This window comes from Bombus vosnesenskii, unplaced genomic scaffold (genome assembly GCF_011952255.1).
Source record: "Bombus vosnesenskii isolate JDL3184/JDL3185 unplaced genomic scaffold, Bvos_JDL3184-5_v1.1 scf7180000014854, whole genome shotgun sequence".
Classification (NCBI taxonomy): Eukaryota; Metazoa; Arthropoda; class Insecta; order Hymenoptera; family Apidae; genus Bombus; species Bombus vosnesenskii.
Genome location: NW_022883686.1, coordinates 125,267 through 138,529, shown reverse-complemented (window position 1 = coordinate 138,529; position 13,263 = coordinate 125,267). Strand labels below are relative to the sequence as shown.

The 13,263-nt window shown below is 40.0% G+C and overlaps 1 pseudogene; it reads right to left on the bottom strand.

Annotated features, from left to right (window-relative positions):
- Positions 1-10,886: 10,886 nt before the first annotated feature.
- LOC117240749 lies at positions 10,887-11,005 on the bottom strand (annotated as a pseudogene).
- Between the last annotated feature and the right edge of the window lie 2,258 nt (positions 11,006-13,263).

The following is a 13,263-nucleotide window of genomic DNA, read 5'->3' as shown; positions in this document are numbered from 1 at the left end:
TACTCACACACATACTCGCGCACATATATGTGTATCACTATTGCGCGGTTGATCCAGTGTAGCATATGAAATTACATATATCAATATAAGTAATTAACAGAATTCTGATTAAGAAGAAGGGGCGGCGGAGAAAATTGAACTGCGAACCTATTTGTTTTAATTTTCATTCATGAAAATCATATTTGTTGCAGTTGTAGTTTACCGAACATGTTAATCGAATCGCGAAGTTGGTAAGTAACATATATTTCACGTTTCGTTAACCATAAGCGGCAAAAATTCGACTGACTATTTCAGATGGGTGGTGTCAACCTTCTTTTTTTCCTTTTTTTTTTTTTTTTTTGTACGTGGAGAAATCCTCATGAACACTCCGCTGCTGCAGTAGACGCGTAGCAGCAGACTGGTTTCGGACTCCTACCGACTAAAACTCCACGATGACCATCCTACGCGTGCGACGAGGGTGCTCCAGGAACCTCAATGAATTAACTTCTGTTGCACCCTCTTCTCGCGTCCTCTTGTTCGAGCCAGTTATAGTATCTCCTGTCCATTGAATTGGCGTTAGGGGTCATTGCCTCTAGCGCTGCGCTCCTTCAGGCGTGGTCCGTTGGGACGGCGGTGGGGCGGCTCTAGGTCGTCTGACTGCCATCGTCTTATCCTGCAGGGGTGAGAGTTTTTCTTCCTCTCCCTTTCCGCTCGTTCCTTCGCGAGCATAACTCGCTCGCAGAAGAGGCGGACGGCCTCGTATTCCTGTGGCCCTCTCAGCATCGCCTCTATAATCGCTGGGGGGGGGGCAGTGTTCCTCCTGTGGCGTGCCGCAGGGAGTGTCGGGGCAGCTCCCACGCCGGGCAGAGCTCCAGGGTGTGCTGCGCCGTGTCCCTGTCCTCTCCGCAGTGGTGGCAGATGTCTGTCGTCTTCCGTCCGATTCTCTTCAGGAACTCGCCGAACACGCCGTGTCCGGTGAGCATCTGGGTTATTCTGAATGTGAGCGGGAGGCCGTGGCGGCTTCTCCATGCCTCCCAGTTTGGGAGGACCGCCTCCGCGCCCCGATGTTCACCTCCCTCGTTGATCAGCTGGGATCGCCACCGGTCCCACGTGTCCTCCTCAGCGGTTCCTATGTCGTTCGGGGCCGCCTGCTCGGTCGGATCTTCTCCCAGATGCCATACTCTCCGGTGGGTCTCTTTTTGAGCGCTAACGCCCGGAGCTCCCACGGGGGGGGGGCGGCTAGGGCAGTCGCCGATGCGTGGGACACCGTCCGGTATCCCCTAATGATTCGGATGACGGTTACCCTGTGTAGCCTCCTCAGGAGCAGGATGCTGCGGCGGCTCGCCATCAGGTCGTCCGCCCATACCGGGGCCCCGTAGGGTGGTGTCAACCTACCAGACAAAACGATACTCTCTGCCATTTGCAATTCTTCCAATCTTCCATATCGAGAATATACGAGAATTACAGGTGTGGGATATCTAATCAGTACCGGGGAAAATTTGGTATAAACTCCCTTTATAGTGTCACTTGTAATGATTAAGCTCGTTTCTTTAATTGGTGACTCATCGGTTTATTCTACTTTTGGCGATCTCACACACCCTGTCGCCTAGCGCCGATCGGTGAACTCGTTACTGTACACAGCATACTTGTGCAGATGTTGATCTGTTTTCGCCGATCGATTAAATCTATTTAACTGCTAATGCGGCCAATGCTCAAGAATAACGACGATTAAGGAAAATGAACGGAACAACAGAAACAAAATACTTTAATGGGCTAACAATCATATATACATGTAAATAAGCACACACACATATATAAATATTGTTAGCAAATAGATGTATGTACATCTCTATTGTATGAGCGAGGAATGAAAGAGAGGAAGACAAAAGGAAAACGCCATCAAACGAGCGCATTGCGTATCTGTTGAATGAATGAATGAGCAATAAAACAAACTCATTCCTGTTTGAGAAGTATAAGAAAATAGAGCGCTATTCGTTAATATTCTCAGTTATTTTAATAGTTATTACTATAAAAATTGGAAAATAAAAATTACTATGCAATAAATACAGATTACTATACAATAGTTATTCTTTTCTAAATAAATTTTGTATTTAATAAAACGTTATTATAGTAATACTTTAACATGGTGGCAAAGCGTGGTTGCAATCATAGTGCAAGACTGTGATTATTGTGTAATAGTGAGTGCTGTGAATATATAATTGCCGTTTGAGAACACGAAGGAACATTCGACAACCAGCAAAGAAACAAAATGGCTAAAAACTATATCAAGATACCAGTATGTGATAGAGAAGATTATTGTGTGTGGAAAAAACTTATATAATAGTTAAATTTGTGTAGAAATTCGAGGGCGGTCAATTTGACCGCGCCGGTAGGCTTAGTGTTAAACAAACGGATTGTACCGTTACGTTTTATAGGAGAGGTCATAGTCGTTGATTTGTCATCTATTTTCATAAAATCTTGTCTGATGAATCTGGAGTAAAAGTGAATTGATCCATACTTGGTTATTTTTATCAATATTCATTATTTGAGAAGATTTTTAATATCTAATTCTTTGATTAATAGAAATACTAAATTATATTGCGACAGTTGTGCTAGTGAAGATGGTAGAGTGATTTTTCCTGAATATTATAATACACAGAAACAATAAATTATACAAAAGGAGGTCGCACAAACTATATAAAAAGAATTAAGAAGTAGAAAAAAAACTGCTATCGTAAAAAGCACCAGGGCGTGATCAAATCCAAAACATAATAATAAGTTAGAGCGAGAAAGCTATGGTGCAAATTACATACATAATTAACAAATTACATACATAATTAGCAAATTACATACATAATTAAATTAGGTTATGTTACTTTCCATAGCAGTGAAAAATCGCACACAAAATGTCCATACTAAACTCCATAAGCCAGAAACCGCACCAACCTGCTACAGAATTGAGATGTAGTAAGAGTAGGGTGCCAAAGAAATACTCGATGTTTTATTTAACAATTCGTTTATTAACTCGACTAGCGGCTTCTTTATAACTCTCGACTCGCGATTCGCACTGACGACTGTTCGATCATAACTCCTCTCTTAATCCGTTTTCTTCCCTTTTGTCTTCTTTTGATATCCCCACTACGCATGTATTACGCACGTTGACACTGGCGTGCGTCATGGTGGGTCACACTTGTATTTCACAGAATAGGTAGTACAAAATAGGTTTGTTATTTTATCTCAACATTATAAACAGACTTTCAATAGTAAAAACACAACTATTCAATATTATAAACTTAACATAATTATTTACATTTTTAATGCAATTTTTTAAAACATATTAGACAGAGTGCCGGCTGGCCCTTACAACGATCACATTATGTTGTTACCTTTTTCGCTTCATTCGCGGTATGCTCTCTATTATTTATTCTAGAAATGCGTTTATGACATTGTTTACACCGCCGTCTCGTTTTTCTTGCAGGCCCTTGGTACGATTGCAGAAAATGTGAATGTTTTTTAGGCAGTACTTCATTTTCACTTGGCATTTCTTCTCTGTGGGGATTCATTGCATTTAAAAGGTGATCAATAATTTTTTTGCGAAATTTTAAAATTTTAGTATTTTTGGTACCCGATTTTCCATGTAGATACCACACATTTACGAGGCAAGTATCGCATATTAATTCTATTGCAATTTTTCTATACCATTTTACAGTTCTGCGCAAACTATAATAGGATGACATCTGATCGGATAGATCAACCCCCTTTTTAGCGTCATTATAAAAAAGAAAGAAAACAGTGTCTGGCTTTAATTTACTATTTTCCCCTGAACAATAACAAACCTGTGGTTTTTGAAAGTAGCTAGCATACATACTGGCCTTTTGTCAGTCCATTTTAAAAATTTAACGTAACCTAACACTATTTTCGTCATGCATGTTCCTCACGCGCACCGATGTTCTCCGACGAACATGCATGACTATTCTTTTTTCCTGTACGGAATTGAAAAATTTTTTGATTCGCGTTATGAACGTTTCATATAGAAAAATGTTCACAGAATTGCGTACGATAGTTAGAATTTGCGTTAGACCTCTACTTTTTGTGAAAAATCGAAAAGAGTACTTCATAATTAGGGCCAAAACTGGACCGGTCAGCTTTACTTAACAGTTACAGATATATGCAAATTGATATTGCCGAACTATTGTATATAATGTATTAGGTGAAGTGCACGGAATTTATTGAACTCAACAGAAATCATATAGCTTTTGTAATTTTGCTATGAATTGAGGTCAAAGTTGAAAAATTGCGATTTTTTTTCAAAATTTATTTTCTCAACAACTAAGGGTGATGGACAAACACTGGCTTTAGATTCCTTTTTAGCTCGTCGAGATCTATAAGAATCACCTAGTGGGTATTGCCACGCAAAAAGCGTGTTGAACAGTGTAATCTGAGGCTGTGCCGCCCCACGAAGCAAAGCGTGCATTCGGGCGCCGCCTCATATACAAAAAGTCATGAATATCGGCGCCGGTGTCGCTCAAGAAAGGCCACCCGCTCAGACATAGTAACTAAGTAGACGAAACATCCTGCCTGCCACAGCTATCGAAATAATAACCAAACTGCAACTGAATAGCCGCCTCTGATATACATCCGACGATAACCCCTCCAAAGAGACTAAAACCTCCATATAAAAACCCTCCTAAATTAGCGCTCAACACATTATCCTGTTGTAACACTTTGAACCACCACTCTATTGAAATTTATATAATAAAATTTCCATCATCTTATACGAAGTTCAATTTCTTCGCCTTATTCGAACTGCGACGCAAGGAGATCACTGGCGATCTATCGATTTCGTGATTTCTTGTGTCTTCGATGTGACACCGGCGTCAACGTGTTAAGCGTCTGTCATCGTTGTCACGTACGCCTTCTTCCAAGTATTAGGCGGAAGTATCGTAGGGATATCGATACTTGCCTGTCGGCATTTGCTTGTGTTTTTGATATGATATTTATCGCGGCCTTGCTTATATTTCGTCGATCTCTCATAAATAGTCTTTCAGCAATGATATAGTATGTACCGACGAAACCGTTGAAAAGAGAGTTGTTCCTTGCGGTCTAGTGCCGCTATAGAATCATAAGCTTATTCTTCACGCTAGCAAAACTGGGAGGAAAAATAATACTTAAAAGATCATAGGATCATGAGCATACTTTATGATAAAAAATTACCATTTTGAAAATCGTGCTGCAGGTTAATTTCGCACGAACTTTTTTTACACATGTTTTAATACATTCTGTGCTGGGAGCAAATAGTGGAAAAAATATATTGTTGAAAATTTTTCACTTGCACAATATAGACCATCAAGAACATTACAACTATTAATTTAACTTTTTTCCTACACTTTATGTAGTTTTTAAAATATGATTTATATACTTAATATTTCATATCACGAAAAGCCAAAATTTCTGTAGCGGTGTTTTTATCCTTAACATCGTTTTTCGATAGGAAAGACATTGTTGCGTTATTAGCATCACGTGAACCACATTTGTGAAGTTTCAAAATTGTTTAAGTTTTCAAGTTGCCGAATTTCCCTCGTGAGTCTAACTTCGGTTTAAGTTAGGTTTAGATCAGCTTTAATTCATGTTGTTGACGTCATATTGAAAGAGAGGCCTTTCCTTAGAGCATAGCAAATCGACGAGATGCGCCAGCAGTCTGTTGTGAGTTTAATTAACCGTGAACGAAAATAACGGAAAGCTATCTACCGGCTAGCAGAAGAACTAGCACATAAAATAGAATCTTAATTATAAGTTAATATTAATTATAGGTTAATTACGATGGCCAACTAATAAAATGCAACAATAAATAAATATAGAGATAGAACAATAATAATAAATTGTTTCGATCGTTCGCGGAGAGACGCGATCGCGAGATAGCACGTCAACGAGAGTTGTAAGTTCCCGTTACGATTAACTAATCGACGCCACGAACTGATCGATTCCCTTATTTCGATTAGGATAATAAGGGTAGTTCAATGAATTCCACAGAATTAACACAAATAAATTAACGTTTATTTTAACAAATTATCAACTAGGAAGACATAAAGAGAACAACAAAAAGAAATGTAACTACGTAATGCGCGATATAAGATATGTGTTGACTGTTTGGCTTCTCGAAACGTTCTGCACGCCTTTCGAGTTTTTCCGTTTTTTCTGGAAGGCGACCCCCACTACGTTCGGATCACGCCACATTCTTTTACGCCAGATAAAATAACGGCCACGAATCGACGTTTCTGGAGGTCGCCCTGCTTAATGAAACATGCGCTTGCCACTACAATGTTTGTTTGCCGGGCAGCCGCGACGATCCGTCTGCGACATTATAGTGCCGCGACCGACAGTTAAGAATATGATCTATGGCAAGCCGCATGGCGTAACAAAATAGTTGCTAATAAAATGTAAAAAATAACGCTAATAACTAATACAATAATATATTAACTTAGTATCATCGTAGTAATAGTTACTAAATAGGACAAGCGAAGTATTAAATAATTAATGATAAATTGAAATGGAACAAGAGTAGTCCTCGACATGTAATAGTCAATCATAGAAATTATATTAACACTATGATACTAGATTACACAAGACACGCGCAGAATTCATTAACAGTCGCCATATTGACAGTGTTACCTAACCCAGAGTATAATATAACAAAAATGAGAGCTAGTCATTGGCTACGGGAAGATCTCTTTTAGTAGAGTAGGGAGTAAATGCAAATGGAGGCCCGAATGTCATTTATAGGATAATGGAAGTCAACTGATAAACAGAATATTATAGCAAAAGAATAGAAATAACTGTAGCACAGTTAATATATTGGATTTAAAGCGCAGAGCCGAACACGTACATGAATGTAACGAATGTAAAGATTATAAAGAACATATAGATTATTATTTACGCAACATAAAATAACACATACACACAATCGGAAGTATATAAAGGGGAATCCTGTATGTAAGCAATATGAATGTAAAGGTCTCTTTGGATGTACGATCTATGGAAATTAAGATTGCTAATAGGCAAGATGGTAATCCATTGATCGATGTGATAGTTTCTGAAAATTACTGAAAACAATATTATACAAAAATTCTTCACAGCTTGAAGATACTCCTACAATGTCAGAATGATTACATACAAACACTTCACAACACTGTTACTTGTAAATGATGCTAAATTTACTTATTCAAACGAGGAAATCAAATAAAAGTGCAATATATATAAAGAATGGGAGATACGAATAACGACCTCCCCCTACAATTATGAGATTTACACTAGTTTAGATACATAACTAATGTTTAGTTTATACATTATAGCCACGTTAATTTATACTTTATATACTAACATACTTGACATATTTTATTCATACGACTTCTGTACTTTATTTTACTTTATTCTATATCTTTACACTCATAGGGTAGATTCAATGACGCAACAGATATTAGAATAATCCCCATATGCATTATATTATATATATGTCGGTGATGAAAGGAAAACCGAAACCTTTCCTTGGAAATTTTGGGAACATCCTCTAGTACTTTAGCCTAGATTTTATCATAGCTGTAATTGTTTAAAATTTGCGACAGCGAGATTGGGTTCGAGGTGACAATTAGTCGCCGAACGTAGCCACGGTCACGGGATGGACGTTTTGCCTAACGGAGGTCTGGAGTGGTTGTATGGTTTTTCCGAGAGCGGACCTAGCCACGTGTGATGTTGCCTCGGAGGTGCCAATATAATGGGACATACATTGTATTAATAATCAAACTCCAGGCAGAAACTGCTTAGCTACGGCGTTTGGAACTTTCTCGATGCTTCCAACGAGTATGTATCAAACTTCAGGCAGAAACTGCCTACTGTCACGTAAAATTGATACTTGGGTTGTAAGAGAAAAGAAAGCTGAGTCGTAACCCAACTATTAATTTTCTTTTATCGAACTTTATTATAATTTTGGCACTTACAATAGAATAACACTGAACCGAAGAAAAGGGGTTGTACGAGAACAGCGACTAGAACAAGAACAAGAACTGCCCGAGCTGGGTGAAGTCTCGGCTTATATACGCCTCGGCTTGATGATGTTAAGGGGTTCGGTGTGGGTTCCAAAGGAGTCCGAAGGTCGGGGGTCGAGATCTTATCTCTGATGGGGACTAAGGTGCGTCGCAGCCTTGGCGTCCGACAGCCGGGGATCGATGTCTTTTCTCTGATGGGGACTAAGGTGCGTCGCAGCCTTGGCGTCCAACAGCCGGGGGTCGATGTCTTTTCTCTGATACGGACTAAGATGTGATTGATATCACACTAGGAACGGCGTTTGGAACCTTCTCGATGCTTCCAAACGAGCATAGAAAACAAATGCAATCGTACGGCGAGAAAAATCTCCACGAGGCTGGCATTCGTGCGATTGCCTTGGAGAGTGACACATCGAGCATTTCAACAATCGTATTTTGCGCCTGAAATTAGTTTACGCTTAGTAAAGAGTTATCCCGTTGACCGTAGATTCGTTTGAACCCAAGAACATTGTTAATAGCGTTCATTAAACTTACTATTCGTTAAACTTATGTAGTATCGTGGACGAAAGGCCTAAGAAATATCGGGCGAACTATGAACAATGTCGCGAGAGCCGAGGCGCCGTCGGGCCCATCAATGTGTCATCGGTCTTTTCAAGTGCATAGTTTCGTGGAAAAGACCTACGTGACCCTGGCCACGAGCGCTTGCAGAACACGTGTGCAGTGGGCCTAGGAAAAAGACAACGGAATGCGGCAACGGCCAGAGCGTTAGTCGAAAAGCAGAGTGCGAGTCGAGGAGCCGTGTGCGAGTTGAGCGGAGACAGAGGTTGCGAGTGGCGTTGCCGAGAGAGTGTGGATTGCGCTGTTTTCTGTGCGTTTGGCGTGAATAGTTCAGGTTGAACAACAATCGTCTTTTTCTGTCTGATTAACATCTCTATTGTCCACTCTTTGTAAACACATTATATCACGATATTACACTTATTATTCATTAGACTTATTATTTGTTAAACTTATTATTCGTCCAACTTATTATTCATTAGACTTATTATTTGTTAAACCTATTATTCGTTAAACTCTAATATTCGTTAAACTTTGTAGTAGTCTTGTATATACGTGTAAATATAATCTCGACTTTGTAAAACAATAGCTAATTCACGTGAAGAGTTGTTAGGCGTCCAAAATTCTAACCATAACCCGACATATATATATACTTATATCGTGTATATGCTCATATGTATTTATTCTGATGAAATTTACAAATAACATATTATATTTGCATTATTATAATATTGTATATTATAATAGCGTGATTTATATGTGATTTGTGTTGACATCTTAGCTCTTTGCGGACGAGTGTCGGTAAATAGCTGCCCAAGACTTTTTATCGTTGCGGACGTGTGTCGGCATATAGCCATCCGAATCTGTTTATAGTTTCGCACACTTATTTTGAAGTGTCTGGCGTACGTCTGTTTTTCTGCGCTTATGCGTATTTACGCATGGGTATAGTAAACTAAACAGTACTATGTTTCTGATGAATGAAAATTATAGATCTTTAGAAATCTTTTTTTTTTTTTTATATATGTCGGAAACAAGAGAACGCTGCAGCCTCTGGAATTTTGGATAATCCCGCAATATTGTAATCTAGAGTCTATGACAGCTGTAATTAAACAATTGTAGTTGTTCAATCCGATTGTAATTGTTCGAGATTAGTGATAGTGAGCTTTGGCTCGAGGCGATAGTCCGTCGCCTAACGTAGCCGCGGTCAAGGGATGAACGCTTTGTCTAACAAAGGTACAGAGTAATTCTATAGCCCTCCTTAAAGGAAATATTTGTGACGACACGCGACTGTAAACATTCCAACGGTCTCTGTCCCGTAGTTTGCCACGTGCAGAGCCTATTCTCCGAGTAAGATGATTGCCAGATGTCGATGCGTCTTCGCAGTACATGTTCAGCTAGCCTGAGGGCCCGTTATAAATCTTAAGTCCTTCAAACAAACAGTCTTTGTCCCAACTACGAGAAGATAGAGGAGACCTATTTTTCCAACGAAAAACGTCTCTCACTAGCAACTTTCCCTCGAGGGCGGCTAGCATCTTTTTCTAACCACCGATATGGAGATTGACCAATTAGCAGCGACGCCAATTTCCCTTACTTTCCGAACGAAGGATTTTCTCGACGAATCCGATGATCTCACGTCCTTAGACACACCCCGTGATAGTTTTCCTCTGTGGCATCATCGGAACGGGAAAGGCATTCTTTCTGGCGACCTCATCGACTAAAGAGTAACGTCTTTACAATCAGCAACTATTCAGACTTAGATTTCGTGAGAACGTTCATCTATCATCCCGTTGACCGCGAATTCGTTATCGAACCTGGGATCATTGTCACTAGTGCCGCAAGTGCTTAATCGCCGTGTTTGATCGTCGAACCTGTGTTACCCATACTTGTGTTAATAAACCGTACTGTTACTATACCGCAACAATGGCTAATTTCAATGAAGAATCATCTAACGCTCCCAACCCCATCCTCGACGTTTCTCCGACATATATATTTACGTGGAGGAAATCCGCACGGACACCAGGCCGCTTCTGGGGAAAGCGGCGTGGTAGTGTCGGACTCCAACCGACTAAAACCTCCACGATAACCGTCCCGGCTGCGATCGAGAGAGGCCCGGGAACCTGTGTGAGCGTCGCAACGCGGCCTCCCCCGCGCGCCTAATACCACCGCTGATAGGGCGGTGTGTAATCATTGTCACACCGCGCCTCGTCGCCGGAGCCGTCGCGCCAGGCAGCCCGGTTCCCCCAGCAGACTGCTTGGCGGCCCAGAGGCGCTAAGCCGCCAGCGTCCAAGCCCGAACCTCGCGGTTCCAGCGCGCTTCGCCAACGCCACACGGAGTTCCCAGACGATCACCCATCCAAGTACTATCCGTGCCCGGCGCTGCTTAACTTTCGTGATCTGACGGAAACGAGTGCATTCAGCGCAGCCAGGGCGTTGGCCCAGATCTTTAGAAATCTTATCTTCTGTTTAACGTAAACTTGCGATGTAGGATGGTGGTCGAGTCAGAACGAATTTCAATTTTTCAATGGCATCATCAGACGAATCAGCAAGCTTTTCGTATATTATATATATTTTCTATAATACCTTATACACGATGCCTAAAAGATTCAGAAAGGACATGTTCGATAGTGATAGTTGTGATAAATATTATCTTGAACCTGACAAGGTAAAAGACGATAACAGTGCTTCAGATAGTGAAAACGAACTCCGTTCAACAAGGAATTGGCTCAGACGTTTTAATATTTCTAGTGATAGCGACAGTAATAATGAACTAAATATTGAAGAAAATAATACAAGCCTCAACAATGAATAACGCAAACGTTCAACATGTATATTTTTTCAAATGCGCGCGCCAATACCTCTCGTCCACAGCGACGCTCGCTCGTCGAGAGGCCCCGCCCGCAAACGGTTAGAATGGTATAAACTAAATTTGATTAGGATTGGCAACCCTCGTGGGTACTAATAATACAAGAGTATTAATGACGACCTTGGCAAGGAATATGGTTAATGGAAAGGGAATATCGCTTTTATGACGCCCTGAGAAATGTAATGGATTATGAAAATGGAACGGCGATGTATGACTTACACGGTTACAACCCTGGACAACGAACAATATTAATAATTATAATGGAAAAGTCGAATAAGGGAAAGAAAAGTGAGGCGCAGTGGGTTTTGGAGCCCCCAGGCCCCGTCGGAGACTCGAGTAGCCTACCAGACTCGACCCGACGGTCATCAAACTATTGGAGGAACGACGTGGGGGAGGTTGATCCCAAGGCACTCTCGCTCGGAAATGGCGACTTGGGAAACTGAAGATGACCAAGACGCCAGTGGTAGTGACACTGGTGAGGAAAGTGGTAGCCGAATAAAGGGAATTAACCTCTTAGGTACGGCTGAATTTTGCGCGGAACTATTTCTTTGTACAGCAGAGTTTGGTGCGAATTACGTAAACGATACTGCACTGCAATGTGTGACGGATAATGCTGTTCCCTACGCAAGCACATTGGAACGAAGTTTTTGATAACTAAATTACAATTTTTCTTAAAGATATGATGCATAAAGTTTAACTTTAATAATTTATTTTAATAATTAATAATACGATTGAGCGTGATATATGTTAAAGCACGTTACGACACATAGAACCACGTCTCAATATTCACACTCATAGAGCGATAGTGTCTTTCAAATTGTTCTTAGTTTTCTATTTTGAAGCGACATTTTGAGGTTGAAGATTCTAAAAAATTATAGGGATACGGATCGGCATGTTAAAAGGAGAATCCAATAATTTATTTTAACGAAAAGTAACAATTGATGTCTGACACTGGCGTATGAAAAACAAGGACTATATATTCTGCCTGTATATTGTTAACACTGTTATAAAACATTGCGAGGACAAAAAACGTGTGAAGCAAGACAAATGAAATAGATCATTTAGTTGAAACGGTGAGCGAATGAGTGGGTAGAATGAGCCATTATAGAGGCGCGTCGTAATGTAAGATGGCATCCACGAAAGCCACTATAGTGACACATCATACCTAAGGGTTTAACGGGAGTATTCCGCATTAATCCACTATTTGGTTTAAATAAACGTAAAATTCTTGATTACAATTTGTGTTTATAACAGATAGAAATTTTACTGCAGTACAATGTTTATTCTTTTATCGGGATTTTCCACGTTATCTCACTTCAATTCTCGGAATTTATGTCGAATCTTGGTATTTATCAAATTTTATCGAAGATACAATAGTTGACCGTTAAATGTTTAAAAAGATAAGAAAACTGAATTTATTGCTGCAGACTTCGAGCACACACTTCCTTGTATATAAAGAATTACTGTGTATATAGTGAGAAATACTCAGTGTCTGCAGTGTCACCTTAACGGAAATGACAGCAAGAAAATTAAATAATTATATTTTGCATTATAATCATACATTACACGTGTTGAAAAACAAAATAAAATAGAAAAAGAGAAGGGATCCACAATCCATCAGTTTTAACTTATGGTTTACAAAACAATAATACTGACGTTAGACGTCAATTGGGAAGTCAATTTTGAACAAGTTAAAAAAAAACTTTTTTGAAGTTAATACATTGAGTTGATGCATACAGTTAGAAAAATATGGCGTGAGATATCGGCTGCGTTTTGTGTTCGATTAATTCACGCGCAATCCAATTCAGTGTCACGCAAATGTCATGCAGT